The 21,868-nt window shown below is 52.1% G+C and overlaps 1 long non-coding RNA gene across 2 annotated transcripts; it reads right to left on the bottom strand.

The window, feature by feature from the left end:
• Positions 1-23: 23 nt before the first annotated feature.
• On the bottom strand, positions 24-20,989 carry LOC122672960. Of its 2 annotated transcripts, XR_006334538.1 has the most exons (4): positions 20,717-20,989; positions 4,502-4,555; positions 3,289-3,340; positions 24-64 (listed from the first exon to the last, which is right to left on the bottom strand). It is a non-coding gene; the product is annotated as an uncharacterized LOC122672960 (long non-coding RNA). The 2 variants fall into 2 exon arrangements; XR_006334537.1 differs by lacking the exon at positions 24-64 and having other exon boundaries at positions 3,070-3,340; positions 20,717-20,986.
• Between the last annotated feature and the right edge of the window lie 879 nt (positions 20,990-21,868).

The following is a 21,868-nucleotide window of genomic DNA, read 5'->3' as shown; positions in this document are numbered from 1 at the left end:
CAAAGCGCAGCCGCTGCTCCTTACCTCGGACGAGGGGTATCTCCTCGTGACAGAATGTGGTCCACTGGAGAAGGGAATGGCAAACCACTTCAGTATTCTTGCCGTGAGAACCCCATGAACAGTATGAAAAGGCAAAATGATAGGATACTGAAAGAGGAACTCCCCAGGTCGGTAGGTGCCTAGTATGCTACTGGAGATCAGTGGAGAAATAACTCCACAAAGAATGAAGGGATGGAGCCAAAGCAAAAACAAGACACAGTTGTGGATGTGACTGGTGACAGAAGCAAGGTCCGATGCTGTAAAGAGCAATATCGCATAGGAACCTGGAATGTGAGGTCCATGAATCAAGGCAAATTGGAAGTGGTCAAACAGGAGATGGCAAGAGTGAATGTCAACATTCTAGGAATCAGCAAACTGAAATGGACAGGAATGGGTGAATTTAACTCAGATGACCATTATATCTACTACTGTGGGCAGGAATCCCTTAGAAGAAATGGAGTAGCCATCATGGTCAACAAAAGAGTCCAAAATGTAGCACTTGGATGCAATCTCAAACATGACAGAATGATCTCTGTTCGTTTCCAAGGCAAACCATTCAATATCACGGTAATTGAAACCTATGCCCCAACCAGTAATGTTGAAGAAGCTGAAGTTGAACGGTTCTGTGTAGACCCAGAAGACCTTTTAGAACTAACACCCAAAAAGGATGTCCTTTTCATTATAGGGGACTAGAATGCAAAAGTAGGAAGTCAATAAACACCTTAAGTAACAGGCAAATTTGGCCTTGGAGTACGGAATGAAGCAGGGCAAAGGCTAACAGAGTTCTGCCAAGAGAACGCACTGGTCACAGCAAACACCCTCTTCCAACAACACAAGAGAAGTATCTACACATGGACATCACCAGATGGTCAACACTGAAATCAGATTGTTTATATTCTTTGCAGCCAAAGATGGAGAAGCTCTGTACAGTCAGCAAAAACAAGACCAGGAGCTGACTGTGGCTCAGACCATGAACTCCTTATTGCCAAATTCAGAGTGAAATTGAAGAAAGTAGGGAAAACCACTAGACCATTCAGGTATGACCTAAATCAAATCCCTTATGGCTATACAGTGGAAGTGAGAAATAGATTGAAGGGACTAGATCTGATAGAGTGCCTGATGAACTATGGATGGAGGTTCGTGACACTCTACAGGAGACAGGGATCAAGACCATCCCCATGGAAAAGAAATGCAGAAAGGCAAAATGGTTGTCTGAGGAGGCCTTACAAATAGCTGTGAAAAGAAGAGAAGTGAAAAGCAAAGGAGAAAAGGAAAGATGTTCCCATTTGAATGCAGAGTTCCAAAGAATAGCAAGGAGAGATAAGAAAGCCTTCCTCAGTGATCAATGCAAAGAAATAGAGGAAAACAACAGAATGCGAAAGACTAAAGATCTCTTCAAGAAAATGAGATACCAAGGGAACATTTCATGCAAAGATGGGTTCGATAAAGGACCGAAATGGTATGGACCTAACAGAAGCAGAAGATATTAAGAAGAGGTGGCAAGAATACAGAGAAGAACTGGAGAAAAAAGATCTTCATGATCCAGATAATCACCATGGTGTGATCGCTCACCTAGAGCCAGACATCCTGGAATGTGAAGTCAGGTGGGCCTTAGAAAGCATCACTATGAACAAAGCTAGTGGAGGTGACGGAATTCCAGTTGGGCTATTTCAAATTCTGGAAGATGATGCTGTGAAAGTGCTGCACTCAATATGCCAGCAAATTTGGAAAACTCAGCAGTGGCCACAGGACTGGAAAAGGTCCGTTTTCATTCCAATCCGAAAGAAAGGCAATCCCAAAGAATGCTCAAACTATCGCACGATTGCACTCATCTCACACGCTAGTAAAGTAATGCTAAAATTCTCCAAGCCAGGCTTCAGCAATATGTGAACCGTGAAATTCCAGATATTCAAGTTGGTTTTAGAAAAGGCAGAGGAAGAAGAGATCAAATTGCCAACATCCTCTGGATCATCGAAAAAGCAAGGGAGTTCCAGAAAAACATCTGTTTCTGCTTTATTGACTATGCCAAAGCCTTTGACTGTGTGGATCACAATAAACTGTGGAAAATTCTGAAAGAGATGGGAATACCAAATCACCTGACCTACCTCCTGAGAAACCTGTATGCAGGTCAGGAAGCAACAGTTAGAACTGGATATGGAACAACAGACTGGTTCCAAATAGGAAAAGGAGTATGTCAAGGCTGTATATTGTCACCCTGCTTATTTAACTTACATGCAGAGTACACCATGAGAAACGCTTGGCTGAAAGAAGCACAGGCTGGAATCAAGATTGCCGGGAGAAATATCAATAACCTCAGATATGCAGATGACACCACCCTTAATGCAGAAAGTGAAGAGGAACTAAAGAGCCTCTGGATGAAAGTGAAAGAGGAGAGTGAAAAAGTTGGCTGAAAGCTCAACATCAGAAGACTAAGATCATGGTATCTGGTCCCATCACTTCATGGGAAATAGATGGGGAGACAGTGGAAGCAGTGTCAGACTTTATTTTGGGGGCTCCAATATCACTGCAGATGGTGATTGCAACCATGAAATTAAAGGATGCTTACTCCTTGGGTGCAAAATTGTGACCAACCTAGACAGCATATTACAAAGCAGAGCCATTACTTTGCCAACAAAGGTCCATCTAGACAAGGCTATGGTTTTTCCAGTGGTCATGTATGGATGTGAGAGTTGGGACTGTGAAAAAAGCTGAGCACTGAAGAATTGATGCTTTTGAACTGTGGTGTTGGCGAAGACTCTTGAGAGTCCCTTGGACTACAAGGAGATTCAACCAGTCCATCCTGAAGGAGATCAGTCCTGGGTATTCATTGGAAGGACTGATATTGAAGCTGAAACTCCAGTACTTTGGCCACCTCATGCAAAGAGTTGACTCACTGGAAAAGACCCTGATACTGGGAGGGATTCGGGGCAGGAGGAGAAGGGGACGACAGAGGATGAGATGTCTGGACGGCATCACTGACTCGATGGCCATGAGTCTGAGTAAACTCCGGGAGTCTGTGATGGAGAGGGAGGCCTGGAGTGCTGTGATTCATGGGGTCGCAAAGAGTCAGAGACGACTGAGTAACTGAACTGAATTGAATAATATAACCTCAAAATATCAATACATAAATACTGACAGAAAGAGAAAAGGACTAACAGCCACGTTCATAATCGCAGTGGGAGACGATAAAGACACATCTGTCATGGAACTGGGCTCCCTGGGACATAGTCACCTGCACCCATGAAGTACCTGAAATGCGGCTGGCTCTACAATGCGATGTGCTGCAAGCGTGAAACACACACTGGAGTTTAAAGACGTAGCATGAAAAAAAGAACAGAAAATATTTCGTTAGGTTTTATCATGTTGATTATACACTGAAATGATAATCTTTTGGGTGTGATAAAATAAAATATATTACAGATAATTTCACCTACTTCTGCTTACTCAACATGGCTACCGAAATCTGAATTGACAAACCTGACCTAACTGATATGCACGAAAACACTGCATTCCCCCTGATACATATTATTTTCTAGAGCCCAAGGAACATATAAGAAAATGAATATATATCGGGCCATTAGGAAAGGTTGAATTATTTCAAAGGACTGAGATAATGCAGGGTATACTTAGGGATTGCAATGGGATGACGATTTATGTGCCCTCAAACTTCACCCTGCACGTGGAGATGATACTAGGAGGCACGGATTCTGGGAGGCGTCAGGTCAGGAGGGAATGGGCCCCCGTGCTGGGAGGACAGAGAGAAGCAGGCAGTCTAGGAACCAGGAAACAGGCCTCACCAGACGTGGCACCTGCTGGTGATCTTGGGACTTCCCAGCCTGCAGTACTATAAGAAACAACTTTCTGTTGTTTAGCAGCTAGTCTATGGTATTTGTAACAGTAGCCCAAAAAGACTAAGATGGGGCTCTTCAAGGAATTAAGATAGGAATCATAAAAGGGTCACTAGAAAAACCTCCCCAGACATTGGGAAGTTACATGACATACTTCTTGAAGAATTTCACGAATAAAAATTTTTAAAAACACAATGAAAATTAGAAGAGACTTTTCCATAAAAGATAATGAAAATCTGCCTTATTCAAACTTGTGGGACGCAGCGAACTGTGTTTAGAGGGTTACTTAAAGCCTTAAACACATATACTGGAAAAGAAGGAAGGCTAAAAATCAATTAAGCCTCTAGCCCAAGAAACCAGAAAAAAAGTATAGCAAATGAAACACAAGGCAGATGGAAGAAAAAGGAGCAGAAAATCAGGAAACAAAAAGCCAATATGAAATTTTTTAAGCAAAGCCAAAAGTTGGCTCTTTGAAAGGACTGATAAAAATGAAAAACCCCTAGAGAAACTGATTAAGAAAAAGAGAGCACAAATCACCAGTATCAAGGTTTTTTAAAAGGGGAGACAACACATCTTGCAGATAAGAGAGATATTATGAACCACAGTTCACTTACTATTGGAGAGTCTGCTGGCCTCGATCAGTTCCTAGCAGGGGGGATATGCTTTACCTAAACAGATCCGAGAAGACATACAAAATCAGAAATTTTTATTTGCATGAAAAAAATTAAATCTGAAATAAAAGCCTCCCCACAATGAGACCAACAGGTGTTGCCAATCAATTCTTCCAAAAATCTAGGGAAGAAAACAGCAATCTCCCAGGAACTCTCGGGGTAAACAAGAAATATTCTCCACCTTGTTTTATAAGACCAGCATAAGCGTGATACTAAAACTAACAAGGAAAAGAAGTACAAGAAGGTCAAATTACTGACTCTGAGGATAGATGAAATAATCCTAAATAAAACACTAACAAATACAGTCCAATAAAAGGAGAATATATCGAGATCAGGTTGGGATGGTTTTACAATCACAAAATTTTTTTAAAGTTAAATTACCATATAAAAGAACAATCACCTGACTGTTTCAAAATCTGCAGAAAATAAACTGAAGAAAATTTAATGTAATAATTTCAGTTCATGACTAAGAAAAAAGTCATAGCAAACTAACAGGAGAATTTACATATTTTGATAAAAATATCTACAAAAAAGCTAATACCATAGGTGATGGTCAAATACTGAAAGCTTTTCCTCTGATAATTGTCAGGAAACCTCTGGCCTTTATTAATTAAGAGGAGAGGCACATCTTTCCTGGGGCTGAGGAATCCAGACATTTCTTTTTTTAATTTCTGATTATGGTGATAAGTACCCTCTTCTCTCTTTGGTAGGGATCGCCTTGTGTTTTTTAAGTCTGGAATTTTAATCTTTATCTTTGCTGAGAATAACTACTTTCTAAGACAGTATATATGCGCATGCCATGTGGATTAAAACAGCTTTGCTCCATCAGCGCTTTGGTCCCCGTGTCTTTCTTTCTTTCTTTTTTTCTCTCTCTCTCTCTCTGGCTGATTCCCTGGAGCTCGGAAGCCCGTTATGTAACCCAGGGAATGTTAGCCTCTTTGCTTCCTTCCCTCTCTCATCGCCGACTCTGGACCACCAGGTTCCGCCATTAAAGGACCAACAGATAATGGCAAAGAGACAAGGACACTGGTTCTCACCACTTCTGTTCACCACTGTACTGGAGATCCTCGCCCGTACAACAAGGCAAGAAAAAGAAAAGGCTTATCACAGTTGGAAAGGGGGGGAAAGCACTTATCTGCAGACATAATTGTGTATACATAAAAAAATACAATAAGAATTATTTGAAATAAATGGATTGAAGAAGTGAATATAGAAGTCAGTTCTATCTCTATATATTAGGCATTTATAATTGCACTGAAAATATCAAGATATCTAATTAAAAATGTACAAGACAGAGAGCAAACTATAAACTTCTAAGATAAATTAAAGAAGATCTAAAAAAATGGAGAGCTACATATATACATTGTATTCATGGATTATGCTGCTGCTGCTGCTAAGTCGCTTCAGTCGTGTCCGACGCTGTGCGACCGCATAGACGGCCGCCCACCAGGCTCCGCCATCCCTGGGATTCTCCAGGCAAGAACACTGGACTGGGTTGCCATTTCCTTCTCCAACGTGTGAAAGTGAAGTCACTCAGTCGTGTCCGACTCTCAGCGACCCCATGGACTGCAGCCTACCAGGTTCCTCCGTCCATAGGATTTTCCAAGCAAGAGTACTGGAGTGGGTTGCCATTGCCTTCTCCATGGATTATAAGAACAACATTAAGATACACACACACACACACACACAGAGTTAACTATGTCACGCGATGCGTGTGTTGGGCAATCATTCCATGACGTCTATGGGCATCAAGTCATCACAATGTAGACTTGAAATACACACAAACCATATCTGTCAATGACTCCTTAGTGAAGCTGGGGTTCTAAAATCAGCTCCTGGCACCTGGTAGCTGGCAGGTGTGGAAACCCGGGTTCACGTGCAGGCTATACATACACTTAATCACAGGTGAGACCTGAAGCAACCCAGCAACTCTCCATTTTTCTTTTTTCTCTGTTCCCCTTGCCATTTGTGTTTAACAGACTCTCAGTATCGAGTGAGCAGGGTCAATGCAGCAATAACCTTTCCCCATCTAAGGCATGCACATGTAACACCAGCAGTCTTCCCAATTGCCCCGAGATAACTGGGGTGCCGCATCACAAAAAAGCAAGGAAACACAACATTCCCCGGGACAGAGCTGCCCGACGGCAGTGGGGACTATGGTCCACCAAGGGGACCCCCAGGGGCTAGGAGCCCACACTGGGCCCCCCAGCTTGAGGCCACACTTGCCTTTCCACCATTCTGAATGTCCTGGCAGAAGAAAGCCAGGCCACGGAAGGGGGGTGGTGTGGCCAGGCCGTGGGACTCAGGGCAGGACTGACTTGGGTCTGTGCTGGGCTCCACGTCCAGTCACTACCCTTGAAGTGTACAAAGTTCTTGGGATCACTGTAGGTTTGTGGCAAAAAGCAATGGAGCCAAAGCCACGTAGGATGGCTTTTCAGGAAAAAACCTCACTGAGGATTCACTCAGCGCCAGCCTCGGGCCCTAGTGAGATGCAGACTCCTGGTCATCCATGGCTATGTCTGCAGCCCGCCAGGGCAAGGGGAGCCTCCTGGACACCGGGTGCCACGTGGGGTTCTTCCCCCACTTTTAGTGAAGGGCTGCACCCGCCTGGATGACCCCGCCTTATCCCTCCACCTCTGATGCGGAGGCCCCCGTGCCTCCCATGACCGGAGGATCCAGCCTCTCCCGGGGCCTCCGTGTCACTGCACAGGCCTTGTCCACGCGGCCCCAGCAGGCAGGGTGAGGCCTGTGTGGAGCCTCCCAGGTCACTGGCCTCGCTGCCCACATCGGGGCCATGCAGGAGCACCACGTGTCCACTGAACGAGTGGATGAGGGCCCTAACAATGACAGTGATGACGACGACAAGGAGGAGGTGAAGGGGGCTGAGATCCAAGTGTCAGTCCCTGATTCAGGCCTCTGTGCGTATGAACTCATTTAACATAATGACAAGGTTGTGTGCGTATGGCGGGGGGGGGGATGGCAGGTCCTGCCACTGTTCTCACCTCGGAGCCGGCAAGTTCACTCTCGGTGTTCAGGGGCGGCTACAGCCACTGGCCACAGACTGGACAGCTTTAACACAAATTCATCCTCCCCAAGTTCTACAGTCAGAAACCTGTGATCAACGTGTGGGCAGGGCTGAACTCCCTCGAGAGGCTCCAGGGGAGGGTCCCTCTGGCCTGGTCCAGCCCGTGGGGTCCCCAGGCCTCCCTGGGCTTGTGGCCACATCACCCCACCCTCTGCGTCTATCTGCGCAAACCTTCTGCCCTGGGTGGCTCTGTGCTTCAGATCCCCCCTCTTCTCTTCCAAAGACACCCGTCATTAAATTTAGGGTCCACAAGCATCCCAGGTGCTCTGGTGCAGAGGTCAGTAACTTACTTCCATCTGCTGAGACCTTTCACCGGAATAAGTCACCTTTGCCGGCTGCAGGATAGACGGCTTTCGGGGCCACCACTCAGCCCACCACACTTGTCATAAAGCCACAGGGTAGAGCCTCACTGGGCTTGGTGCAGGGAGCTTCGAAGAAGCAGGACTCTAGGACCTCAGTCCCAAGGCTGCCTCAAGAAGACAGCTAGGGTCAGGACACTCGGGCACAGCGACCAGATAAGCAGGGCTCAGAGGTATGCTGGAGGGCTTGGGGCTCACCTGCAGGGAGCCTGGAGCCTGCCATGACGGCCCAGGGCCGGGGGACACAGCACACAGGTTTGGGAATGTACACATCCCAGCACAGACGAGGGGAGGCAGGCCCGGGGGCTCAGGCCAGGGGAGCCCAGATCGTCCTGCTGCCCTCAAGGGGCTGGTCAGAAGAGCACAGGAGGGAGCCGTGGTTTCAGCGACCTGGGTCGCAGTCAGTCTGCTCCTGTGTTGTCTCTGAGAGTGACTCAGCCTCTGTGAGCCCACCTTTTGCTCCTCTGCAAAATTCACCATTCGTGACTTGCTTCACAGGTGGGGGGAGTTCCTGGTGCTCTCAGCACCCCCGCCCAACCTGGTGGCTGAGGCTTGCTGCCTCTCCATGACCTTGAGGCCGCTAAGACCACCCCTGCACAGACTCTCTTTGCAAGAAGCTGGAAGGTGCTTCACCTGCCCTAGGAAGACCTCTAGCCTGGGGGCTCCTGGGCAGGGCTGACCACATGGCGCGCTAGGAATGACCGTGGATGGCCCCATACGGCCAACCCCGTCTTTCCTGTTAGAGCCCAGGTTTATTTTTTGTGCTCTGCTCAGCCGCACGCAAAGACCCAAAGTACATTCCCCCGAGTCCGTGGAGATTTCTCTCAATGGTGGTCAAGAAGCAGTGCCGGGCCGGCATCGCTGGGAAACACGCTCCGCTGTTTACGTGAGCGACAGGGTCTCTCCCAGAAAAACAGCTGGCAGGATCGGGAAAGGGTCGTGGGACTCAGTGAACACACGGGATGTCCTCGTTCTTACACACATGGGAGGTTTTAAACCCTGGCGCCCAGCCTGACAGCAGTCTGCTCCTGGTGCGAAGAAACCGAGAGACGCCGGTCCCCTCCCCTAGCCGGACGCCCCAGAGGGGAGGCTTCTGTCCAGATCGGCCCCTTGGGTGGGGAGTCTGGAGGCCACAGAACCGCAGGGGCCTCGAGCCTTGGCGTGGGCGTGTGGAGAGCCAAGGGGCCCGGGGAAGGGACAGAGTTAGGGTCCTTGCAATGGACTGCCACCAAAGGCTGGACAAAGACAAGAAATAAAACAAATGTCACACCTTAATGTTGCTAAAGAGCCAATAAGGCCCAGAACAGTGACCCGGACTGTGCCGTCCAAGGTGCAGAGGGGATGGGGAGGCTCGCCCAGCACAGACTAGACGGGGTTAAACCTCCACTCCCGGCTCAACTCACAGGAACGGAGACCCCACCACAGTTGTTCCTGGCACTTTCCTTTGAGAAGGAAGAAGGGAATCACAGAACAAGCAAAGACGTCCCCATGGGGGATTCCTGGTGCTCGAGGACGCCAGGGCCCCTCTTCGTCCCCTCGGCTGCCTGAGCCTGTGTGTTGTATATCATGGTCACCCGTCTCCGCTGAAGGGCGGGCTCCGAGGTTGTTGCAAGGTTGGCCTCAGCGAGGCTGAGCATGGGGTCCCTAGCTGCCCCCAGAGGGCTTCCGGGCAGCACACCTCCCCAGCCCACCCTGACCCCACAGTTGCCGCCCACCCCAGAGGGCCCCCTCACTGCCATCAGGGAATTAGGGGGTGCCGAGAGCTGAGGCCCGAGGGTGCTGGGGGCCTCCACGGCATCCTGTGTGCACGCCTCCCCGGCTCACGGTCCAGCTGTGGGGAGCGTGTGTACACAGCAGGGACACACAGACGGCTCCAGAGCACCGCCCGGCCAGGAGGCCCCGGAGCCCCAGGGGAAGGCCTGTGCTGGACGTCTGACCGCCTCCCCGCCTCTGTGCCCTCGGAATCCTCAGCCCCAAGGATAACCCCACCGCGGGAGGGCCTCTGAGGCCACGGCTGCTCTGCGGGAGGGGTCGTGTTTGCCTCGAATGTGCTCAAGGCACGTGATGCCTGGTCAGTCCCTAATGACCGGGCGCATTCTTGGCAGCCCTAGGGCCTGCCTGCTCTTCCTGTTGGCACCGGGGTCCCTTGTGGGTGTGACCTGGAAGTCTGGTTCCAGGCTGGATCGGTCTGCTCAGGTGACCGACGTGCCCCCAGGAGGGACAGCGTCTGGCACGGGGTGGGCCTCATCATGCTTCTCCTGATCGGCGCCAGGACCGCCTTCCTTCCAGTCCCAGAGGTGGAAGACAGGGGCCCTTTCTCGGTCACCTGAACGTGTCATCTCACGGGAGTCCAGCTTGATGATATCTGGAGTGATCCAGGAGGGCCGGGGGGACAGTCCCCCTGCGGTCTTTCCCCGACCTCTGGCCGCATCACCGGCTTCACTTTAATACTCGTGGACGAGGGGGCAGGCTGGGACCGCCACTGGGGTCTGACCCTGCCTTGCTCACGCCCGCCCTCCACCTGGACGACTCCCAGAGGGGACAGGAAAGTGCTCAGTCCCTGGGCAAGGGTCGGCAGGGAGGCATTTCTGCACCTTGGTTCCTGCTGACCACATCTGCACCGCCCGGGAGGAGCTGCTGAGGTTACTCGGGCGCGGTCACATGGGGCGCTGGCATAAGCATGCCTTCGACACATCCTGGACATGGTACCCTGACTGTCTCCAGTGAGCCTGGACGCAGAACGCGCTGTCTGAACGAGCTGGGGCCGCAGGACTGGCGGGCGGATTTACCCCTCAGCTCTTGGCACGGGGTCTGGCTCCCAAGGCCTGGCTTGTTGAAGGAATAAAAGACATGTATTCATTCACAGGCCTACGTTGATGATGAGTGGGTAGATTACTCAGATCCAGCCTCTCATGGAAAACAATTAAAAAAAAAAAAAAGTATCACTCACTAAAGTTGCCGAAGACCTGAAAGACCCAGAGGAGCAACTGCCCAAGATGGGGAGTCTAACAGAAGACCCTTCCCTCCGGATGGATTTGGACTCCCAGGAGACGACACTTTCAGATGACCCAGAAAGGGCCTCCCTCCTCCAGACCCGAGAATTACAAGGAAGGTGGTGCTGGTGCCAAGCAGGAGAAGGAACGGGTGAGGACCCCAGTGAGTCCAGGCATGTCAGCCTGTGACCTTGGCTCAATGTGTTCCTATCCATAACGCCCTCAGATGAGTGGAGAATGCAAGTGCCAAGTCTTTCTGGATAAGGGCAACTTCTTCCTAGGCTTGGGAACTGCCCCACGGGTTATGGAAGGGTGGTGGCCAGTGGGGAAGAGCGCCAGGCCCACCAGGATGAAAGACAGCTAGAGGAGAACCAGCAGAAGTGACCCCCTCAGCTTGGGATTCTGAGAGGATTAGATGGATAATAAAACTAATAAAGCTCTCCTTGTTTACAGAAATAAACCTCAAGATAGAAAGGTCCTTCAAAGGACAGGAAACCATTAAAAAATGGACACAGCCAACTTGGAAAAGAACCAAACAGAACGTGCAGAAATAAAAAAGTGTCATAACGAGAAGCGAAAATAGAAGACACTTTTGAAGACCTTGACCTCTTCAGGAAAGGGAGACACGTGGGCACAGAGCTGGAGCATGATGATAACGTATGCAGCCCCCTGCCCACTCCCTGCTCTCCAGGAAGAAAACCCAACCCTGATCTGTAGCTGGATCATGTGCCAATTTCCATGGTGTAAATACTCCCGCCGTGGCCTGATTCATGTACCAAAGGGTTTACACCTGGCTGGCAGAGTTCCCGAGGAGCCAGAAAGAGCTGACTCTGGCACACAGCCGGCCTAGAGACATGGGAAGACATCAGAACCGCAACCTGAAGGGCACAGATTTCAGCCTGTCTACCTGGGACCCAGGCGGAGCTGTCCTTGAGGAACTTTAAAGACAAGAGTCTTAAAACATGTCCAGAATTCACTTTATAACAAGTACACTTCCATAAAACCAAGAGAGGCCCAAAGGAAGCCAGGTGGGGTGTATAAAAGCCTTAGCGTTTAAGACTCAAGAGACATAAAAACTTTACAGCCAAAGAAATGAATGTGTAATGGTGGAATTGTGAATATAGATATGAATAGCTTTGGGACTAGACAACAGCCCCTGACACCTCACTGTAGGAGAGGTTCATGACACAGGCACTAAGCCTGGGGGTAGGAGTGAGATGGGGGCTGAAGACCACATTTTGTTGTTGTTCAGTCACTAAGTCACGTCCGACTCTTCGAGACTCCATCGACTGCAACACACCAGGCTTCCCTGTCCTTCACCATCTCCCAGAGCTTACTCAAATTCATGTCCATGGAGTCAGTGATGCCATCCAACCATCTCATCCTCTGACGCCCCCTTTTCCTCCTGCCCTCAATCTTTCCCAGCATCAGGGTCTTTTCCAATGAGTCAGCTCTTCACATCAGTTGGTCAAAGTATTGGAGCTTCGGCTTGAAACATCAGTCCTTCCAGTGAATATTCAGGGTTGATTTCCTTTAGGATTGACTGGTTTGATGTCCTTGCAGTCCAAGAGACTCTCAAGAGTCTTCTCCAACACCACAGTTCAAAAGCATCAATTCTTTGGCACTCAGCCCTCTCTACAGTCCAGTTTTCACGGTTCAGGGCAGAGCCTGATGTGAGGACCCAGCACCCAGGTTTAAGTGCTGGCTCTGCCCCTGTGGGACCCAGGGCCCTGGATCTCCTTGCCCCGCCTCTCAGAGCCTCAGTTCCTTCCCTCGGTAAAGGGATCTGACCCCTGTACCACAATCCGGGTCAGGATGCCCACACAGGGTGGGGTGGGGATGGGGGTCTGTGTCCGGGACGACAAGTCCCTGAGAACATCTGGTGCTGCACTGTCCTTACATATGGAGCTGCTGAAATTAGACTTCAGGTGCCTCAAAGTCGAGAAGCCCCACCCCGATGTCCAGGCTATGAGGAGGGACCACCGCCCCCCAACTCCATGCTCATCACCACACTGAGCCAAGTCTGGGAACGCACTCGGACACCAGATCATGCCCACAAGGCCTCAACTGGAAACGGCAAGAAACATGCCCTTCCCCCAACCCCGTGTCCACGGCAGCCCTGCCAACCCCCCAGCAGGGAGGACATGCCATCACCTCCATTCTATAGACGGAAAACCTGAGGTCCCGAGTGGGGAAGCCACTTGCCTGAGGCTGATCAGCCTCCAGGAAGTAGCCGGGCTGGGTCTGGACCCACACCCGTGGCCTCAGAGTGGCTGGGCGGGGTCTGAGCCTGCCTGGGAGCTCAGGTACCCTCACCGCGTAACCGGGGGTCCTGGAGTCTGCTGTTGAGGTGGCTCCCATCTTCCAACAGGCAGCTCCTCGCTTGCTTTTCAAAAACCAACATCCACAAAGCTGGGAAAGAGATGCCGCTGTGGCTCACGCCAGCTCCGGGGAGGAATGAGGAGAAACTGCAGCCCGCCAGCCTTGGGGTATGGTGGCGAGCCCCGAACGGCCACATGAAAGCAAACTGACCTTGTACGGTTCACGTGTCTGCAGCCTTAACAATTCTGCCAAAACCGGAGTCAAGCTCAACATCAGGGCAGTGCGGGCCTCTGTCACCTCTGGTACGCAGCTGGGATTTTCCTGTGTGGCCTTCTCGGCAATGACCACTGGACATAAATAATGCCCTGGCTTTGAGGTTGGACTTGAAAAATGCTGATGGGTTTCAGGTACAAGGAAACATGTTGGCCCACAAGCTGCTCTTGTCCGTTTCCTGGGAACCCTGGCCATCGCAGGGACAGGGCAGTGGGGGATGGGCGGAAGAGGCGCTCCTGCAGAAGGAAGGCCTGGGCCGCCTGCCTCCAGGACCCTTCTCCCACCATTTCCATCCTCTCTGCTGTCCCAGGGGTCTCTGACATGACACCCCTCCTGGACCCTCATGTGTGAAACTGACTTAGGGGGCCGTCTTCTGGATCAAGCTGTCAGGTCCTAATTCGACAACCAGGGCCCCTCTTGTGGGTGGCTGGGGAAGCAGTTTTTAAGCTGAGTTCCTCTGGGCCCACGGTGCCTGGCAGAGGGTGGGGTCAAGTGGGTCACCTCTGGTCACAGCCAGTCGGCCAGGCTCAGCCTCCATCCGTTCTGTATGCGAAGTTATGAGCACGATTCTTCCAGACCCACCAGTCCCCGCTCTGCTGGGTGCCTGGCCCGGGGCACCCAGTGTGTGTGCGGGTCTCTGTCTGGGCTACCTCTGGGGCACCAGACAGGGGATCGGGGACTTGCGTGGACACTGCGGGGGGGGGGCTTCCTTGGGGAAGCTTCTGACGGCTCCTGGGAAACAGGCCTGCACGCTCCTTGCACCTCCAAGCATGGACCAGGGTCAGCAGTTTATACACCCTGGGAGCAGGTGAGAAGCCCAGTGTGGGGCACTCCTAGACCTGCTAACTCAGAACCTGCATCCTGATGACCTCTGGGGCTTCCATGCACCCCCCGGAACCCTCTACTGAGGCAGCCAGGTGAAGGCTTGGTCCCTGCCAGACCACCTGCCCTGCTCAGCCCTCCAACCACAAGCCATGCCTCCCCCACCCATGGCTGTACTCGAGGGGATGCGTGTGAACTCCCCCCACTACTGGGATAACTGCTCATGTGTTAAGTCTCAGCTTTCTTGCGGGATGAATGGTGCCCTCCAAAAGAGACACCCACACCCCAACTCCCCATATCTGCGAGGAGGGCTTTATTCAGAAATGGGGTCTTTGCAGATGAAATCAAGTTAGATAAGGATACAGAGGATTAGGTGGGCCTTATGCAGAGTGATGAGTGTCTTCATAAGAGGTGGAGAGACACACAGAGAGGAGGCCGAGTGAGGGGGAAGCAGACGCTGGGGGGCTGTGGCCACAAAGCCAGGAATGCCTGGAGACCCCGAAGCTGGAAGAGCCGGGAGTGACGTTCCCCCAGAGCCCGGGTCGGGGTCCAGGTCCTGTTGACCCTCGACTTTAGACTTCTGGCCCCCAGAACTGGGAGAGAGTCGATTAGTATTGTTTTAAGCCTCCTCCCCCGACCCCAGTTTGTGGATGTCGGTATCAGAAGCCCCACCTGGGGCACTCAGTGTTCCGTGTCCCTAAAATCCACCATTGATCACGACCTCAGCCAGGCTGGTCTTCCCCCGGTCATCACGGGATGTCTTCTCAACAATAAACCTCCTGACTCGGGAGAAAGGCTCGTGCTGCACACAGGGGCCTCACCTGTGTGGGGCTCGAAGCCCATGTTGCCCCGGAGCGGCTCAGCCTCACACACTTGCTGGCCAAGGGGGAGCCAAGGGGATCACACACCTCTGTGCCCCTGTGACCTCCACACCCTGCCTGGTCACAACTGCAGACGACCAGGCCAGCAGACATCTCAGGAGGACGGACTTCACCTGCCCCCATTCCTCTTGCTTCACTGTCCTTTTGCATCCCCCTATCCCTGCTCCTGGGCTTCCCTTCGGCCTGTCTTGCGATTTAGCCAGTAAAGAATCTGCCTGCAATGCGGGAGACCTGGGTCCGATCCTTGCATTGGCAAGATTCCCTGGTGAAGGGAAAGGCCACCCACTCCAGTATTCTGGCCTGGAGAATTCCATCGACTCTATAAGTATAGTCCATGGAGTCGCAAAGAGTTGGATATGACTGAGCAACTTTCATTTTATTCATCCCTGCTCCTGGTCAAGCCTGTCCAGCTGGCCCTCATGTTGAGGTCCGGGGACACTGGTGACATCTGAGGACATTTCTGGTTGTATTTAGGAATGCTGCAAGAAATCAAATGCCAGCAACGCCAAGGCTGAGAAATCCCACTTTAAGACTCTTCATAATTGGGGGTTATTGTTTGAGTATCCAATTGGAGTCCATGGATTTCTTTCTCCCTGGGGAAGACGCATAAGCCCCAAATTCGTTTCAAAATGGGCAAGGTGGTGGGGCTGGGCTCTCTCCTAGGCCATCTTGTTCTCCAAACCCTCTCACTTCTTGTAATCAGAGCACCCCAGGAATGAGTCATCCCGGGCATCTGTCCGCTAATAGTGCTGGCTAGACTCGCGCACACCCCGCACGCTGCCTGTGCCCGGCAGCCCCTGAATAGAGCAGGGGAAGGCAACAGGCTTCCTGGGGCCTGACTCATCTCAGGGGAAAGCTTGGGGCTGCAGCGGCCATGGAAAAGTCGGTTATGATCTGAAGACACCACAGGAAGATGGCCCATGCTCAGCGCCAGCTTTTTGAAATCTTGAACCATTTAGTTTATGCCACGGTAACAGTTTTATCTAAAAAAGGCCCAATCAGGGACTTCGCTGGTGACCCAGCAGTTAACACTCTGCCTTCCTATGCAGGGAGTGTGGGTTCAGTCCCTGGTTGGGGAACTAAGATCCCTGCAAGCCTCGAGGTGTGCCCCCCCTAATTTTTGTTTAAAAAAGGTCCAATCAACTGCTGAAAAACTTTTAAGGCTATAGAACCAAATTATCACTGAAATTTGGGGTCACTGTGATGTTGTGATTTGTACTGATAATAAGAAATATATTTTTGGTCTTTGTCCCCCACTCCTGGCACAGAGCTCCTCACTCTGGGAATTTCCTAAGTGGGGACAGCAGTCAAGGTGTCTCTTGGTAGGTGAATGAGGTGACTGTTCCGAGGGTGCCTCCTTTCGAAAGGGGGGCATTGCTTGCCAGGGTAACGAAGCACATGGTTAGTGGATTGGAACTTCCAGCCCCTCCCCCACACCACCTCCCCCCACCACGTCTGGGCAAGCCAGAAGGGCTTCAGGTTGAAGCAATCACCAACAGCCAGTGATTTAATCAACTGTGCTTGTGTGATGACTCCTCCATAAAAACCCCCAAACAGGGTCTGGACAGCTTCTGGGTTGATGAACACACGCAGATTTGGGGAAAGCGGGGCTTGGAGAGCTTGAAGTTCTGTGCCTCCCCTCCACACAGCCTGTCTTGTGCATCCCCTTCCATGTGCTGTTTCTGAGTTTATTACCTTTAACATTAAAGCTGTGACCTAGTAGGCAACATGTTTCTCTGAGTTCCCTGACCACAAATGAATAGAACCCAAAGTCGTTAGAACCTCTGAATGGGTAGCCGGTGGGTCTAGGTGCAGGTGACAATCTGGGCTTGCAAATGATGGCTAGAGTGGTGGGAGGGTCTCGTAGGGCTGGGCCTTTAACCTGTGGGGTCTGGCACTACCCCCAGATAGGCAGTGTCCACACTGAGTTAAGTTGCAGGACCCCCAGCTGCTGTCAGAGAAGTGCTGGGTCGTGCCGGGGAAACAATGCATGCATGTTGGAACCGGGAGAAGCCTTGTCACTTATTAGGACGACTCGATCTTTTCTGGTGGCCATAACCAATGTCTTTATGCTTCATGTTTATTTCAACGTCAGAAGTTTTAAAAAAGATATGTGTGGCGAAGGATTTGATTGGACTTGGAAAGGCTCTTCTTTCTCCTTTGTGAGCACGGCCATTCCATTATTTTATGAGCAATAATGATAGATGACTGAATATTCACATCACCAGTGAGAATTTCCCGAGTACCAGACGCTAAGTGAAGCACTTTAGCATAAGCCAGGGATGTAATGACTTGTTTCCCAGGTGGCTCAGCAGAAAAGAACCTGCCAGGCAATGTAGGACCTGGAGTGGACCCGGGTTCAAACCCTGGGTCGGGAAGATCCCCTGGCGGAGGAAATGGCAACCCATTTCAGTATTCTTGCCTGAAAAATTCCACGGATAGAGGATCTTGGGGGCTACAGTCCACAGGGCTGCAAAGAGTCGGACACGAATGAGCACCTGAACACGCACAGAGTCATGCAAATAGTGTTGGTGTCTCTGTTTGACAAACGCTGAAGCTTCACTGCTGTTGTAGTTCAGTCCTCCGATTCTGTCTGATTCTTTGTGACCCCATGGACTATATACTCCATGGAATTCTCTAGGCCAGAATACTGGAGTGGGTAGTGTTTCCCTTCTCCAGGGGATTTTCCTGACTCCCCACATATTGTAAGACTAAAATTGAGCATTCTGTTTTTTAATTTCACTGCTGAAAGGACCGTGTAGGTACTTTCAAGAGGTCTTCTGCAAAACAAAGCCCTTTCGGCAAATGTGGTCATGATATCCAGGTAGGCTTTGCTGTTGTAAGTGTCACATCTCAGCCAGAAGGCAGATTCTGAGCTATTCCTCTGGCAGAAACAAATTCACAAAATAAACCAAGAAAGACAGCGGGAAAAACAAACCACACCAACAACTGGAAACGCGTTCCTCCTGAGACAAAGCTAGAGAAAATCCCAATATCCTTGTGGCCCAAAAACCCTTTTGGAAATGAATGTTCAGGAAGGAAGAGATGAAACATGTCAAGTTCGAAGGAGAGGCAATGCCCATGGCCAGTCTTGTCTAGAGACAGCCTGAGCGCTCAGATGAAGACACACACCAATGTAAACCCTTTGCACACAGCAGTGATGGTCATCACCATAGTTAGTGTTTAGTCTGATGACAACCTTCCCCGGGCACCACATAAGGGAGCAGACCTGGGTCTCTTCCTCTGCCCCCACACCATTCACTCACGAAGTCAGATCAGGTGCTATCGTGCCCTGCCTGCCTGGCTGGCTCGTCCATGAGCTGTGACCACCTCCAGGGCAGGACTCCGCCTTCTCTTCTCTGTGCGCCGTGAACCTACACACAGTGGGCCTTCAGAACCTCAGGACACTCACCCCACCCCCACTATAGCCAGAACCCTCCCCAGGCATTAAAACAGCTGTGGAGTCACTTTGGCCCAAGCCCTGGTTACAGATCCCTGGAGCCTACTACAGCCTCTACAGCGTGAATAATCAGGTCCTTTATACACAGATTCCCAGCTGTCAGATCTGAGCTTTGGATTCATTGTCAGCTCTGTCCCTCCTGTGGCAGCCAGGTGGGCCGCGATGCAGACAACGGAGCTCATGAGCTGAATTTCAAGGGAGGCATTGAATGGACAGCGATCGATGCAACCTGTTGCAAACTGAGGGAGGTTCCCTGCATGTCTCAGAAAAGGCCTCTGGTGTGCAAGTGTGGAGCAGGGCCCCCACAGCGCAAAGGAAAGAGAGGTACTCAGGGGCAAAGGCTCTTGGCCTCTCCTGTAGCAGGTCCAGTTGGTACCTCGTGAACAGTGGACAGCCAATGTGGTCACCTGAGCGTCACTCTTATTCCCTCACAAAGCAAGAGAAAGGGGGCAGGGTGTGGGAGTACCCAGAGGGTGTGGTGGGGAGGATGAAGGGACGTGTTCTTCCTCTCTTCAGTGCAAACTGCTTCTGTGAGTCTCGGAGCTGCCAGAGGGCAGTTACCAAATCGGGTCCCCACAGCATCCAGGGTGGGCTGGGAGCCTTAGCCCTTGTCACATGAACAAGCCACACCACATGGCTTCCCTGAGTTCTAATAGCAGAATCTGGGGGTTTTGTCTAGGTACACACTTCCTTGCTGTAGCTGTGTTACCCACTCCTTTGAGCCCCACTTTTCTTTTCTAGAAAAAGGGCATCAATTGCGACCTTAGCAGGTTGCTACCTTAATCCTGTGAAGACTAATTAGGGAAATCCTACAAAGAATAGCTGGCCTTCACAGATATCAGTGAATAGCTGGCCTTAAGACATACTGGGCTTCTCTGATAGCTCAGCTGGTAAAGAATCCTCCTGCCATGCAGGAGACCCGGTGTGATTCCTGGGTCGGGAATCCTGATCCACTGCAGAAGGGACAGGCGACCCACTCCAGTATTCATGGGCATCTCTGGTGGCTTCATGGTGGCTCAGCTGGTAAAGAATCTGATTGCTATGCAGGGACCTGGATTCATTCCCTGGACTGGGAAGATCCCCTGAAGAAGGGAAAGGCTACCCACTCCAGTATTCTGGCCTGGGGAATTCCATGGATTGTATAGCCCATGAGGTCGCAAGAGTCGGACACGAATGATGGACTTTCACTTCACTTTCAAGAGATATGATCTTGTAGAAGGAAATGGCACCACACTCCAGTAGTCTTCCCTGGGAAATCCCATGGACAGGAGCCTGGCGGGCTATGGTCCGTGGGGTCGCAAAGGGTCAGACACGACTGAGGGAGGAGCAGGCGCTTGCCAGATCCCCGGCGCTTTTGATGGCAGAGCCAGGACTGTGGCTGAGGACTGTCAGCTCCCAGGCCTCTCTCACCAGATAGGAGCGTGGAAAACTAGAATCTAAAATAGCCTGAGGGCTTTCCTGGCAGCTCAGTGGTAAAGAATCGCCCCCCTGCCAAAGCAGGGGTCGCGAGTTCCACCCCTGGTCTGGGAAGAACCCAGATGGCAGACCAGCTGAGTCCATGCATGACAGCCTCTGGGTCGGCGCTCTGGAGCGTGGGAGCCACAGTACTGAGGTCTGTGGGCACCAGAACCCCTGCTCTGCAACAAGAGGAGCCACCGCAGTGAGAAGCCTACGCCCCGCCAACTGGAGAGCAGCCCCTGCTCGCCGCAGCTAGAGAAAAGCCCACACAGCATGAAGACCCTGCACAACCACAAATAAATAAACTCATTGAGAAAACGCAAAAAACAAAAAAAAGAGATATGACTTGAATCCAGATTAAACTGGAGTCTCCAAGTGTCATCTGGCATTTCTTCCCTGAATCAGCCAAAACCCACACAGTTGCATTTCCAGGGTCAAAACAGCCAGCGGGGGCGAAAACCAGCGTGGTTCAAACAAGCTGATAGACAAGCAGCAGAGGACTCACGGGCAGACGGCTTCCCTCAGGTTTCAGGTGGAGCTCCGGGACCACAGCAGGAACCAGCGCTGTCAACCCCTGGGCTCAGCAGCGCCCTCATTCTCAGGCCGGCGGCTCTGCCCTGACCTGCGCAGGAAGGCCACCAACTGCCCCAGGCTGACCTCACGCCTCTCCCACTGCTGTAGCCTGACCTCACCCAGCCCCACCCCTTCCGGCAGAACCGGAGCTCGTCTTCCGGAGCGGCGGGCGCGGCGGGCGCGGCGGTGGCTGGGCAGTGTCGAGCCGGGCCAGATGGACCCTGGGCGTCGGTGAGTGATCTCGGCCTCCGCCGGGTGGAGGGACGGGCTTGTTCCTCAGCTGCGGTCCCTGGGCGCCCCCAGGTCCCGAAATGGAAAGAAAGCGGCGGTTTCGTCGCATTTCCGCTGGCGGTTTCGCGCGCGGGGGGGAGCGGGGGCGAGGCTTCCCTGGGCTGGGGGCGGAGGTCAGAGAAGGGGATGGGCGGGCCGGGGGCTGAGGGAAGGGCCCGGGCTTGAGGAAGCGGGCCGGGATTGAGGGACGGGGGCTCGGGGCTCTCAGGAAGGGACCGGGGGTGTGAGGGGAAGGGGCCGGGCCTGAGGGAAGGGGACCGGGGGACTGAGGGAAGTGGAGGAACAAGGGCCTGAGCGAAGGGGCCGGGGGCTGAGAGAAGAGTAGGGGAACGAGGAGCTGAGGGGAAGGGAAGGAGCCGGGGGCTGAGGGAAGGGGAGGAGCCGGGGGCTGAGAGAAGGGGACTGGGGGGCTGAGGGACGTGGATGGGCCGGGAACTGAGGGGACGGGACCAGGCCTGAGGGAAGTCCTGGGGAGGGGAATGAGGTTGGAGAAAGGGGGGCGGGCTGGGGGAACGGAAAGGGGCGGAGCCTGAGGGGTCAGGGTGCGCGGTCCTTAGGTGGCTGGGGCGGAGGGTCCGGGGTCTGAGGGGAGGATGCCCGGGCTCCTGAGAGGAAGGGGCCAGAGAGTTGAGGAGGGCGTCTAGGATAGGAGAGGAGCCCTCCAGGAGGGGTGCAGGACCCGGGGTTCGGGAGGAAGGGGTTGGGGAGAGGCCGGGCCCCAAGTGATCGGGGAAGGGGGCCAAGGGCCCAGAGAGTACCGGGAAGAGCGGGGAGCCCCGGGGAGGGGGTCCAG

The sequence above is a fragment of the Cervus elaphus genome, chromosome 16 (assembly GCF_910594005.1).
Source record: "Cervus elaphus chromosome 16, mCerEla1.1, whole genome shotgun sequence".
In the NCBI taxonomy this organism is placed as follows: Eukaryota; Metazoa; Chordata; class Mammalia; order Artiodactyla; family Cervidae; genus Cervus; species Cervus elaphus.
The sequence above is the reverse complement of the archived record's forward strand: the minus strand, read 5'-3'. Positions and strand labels throughout refer to the sequence as shown.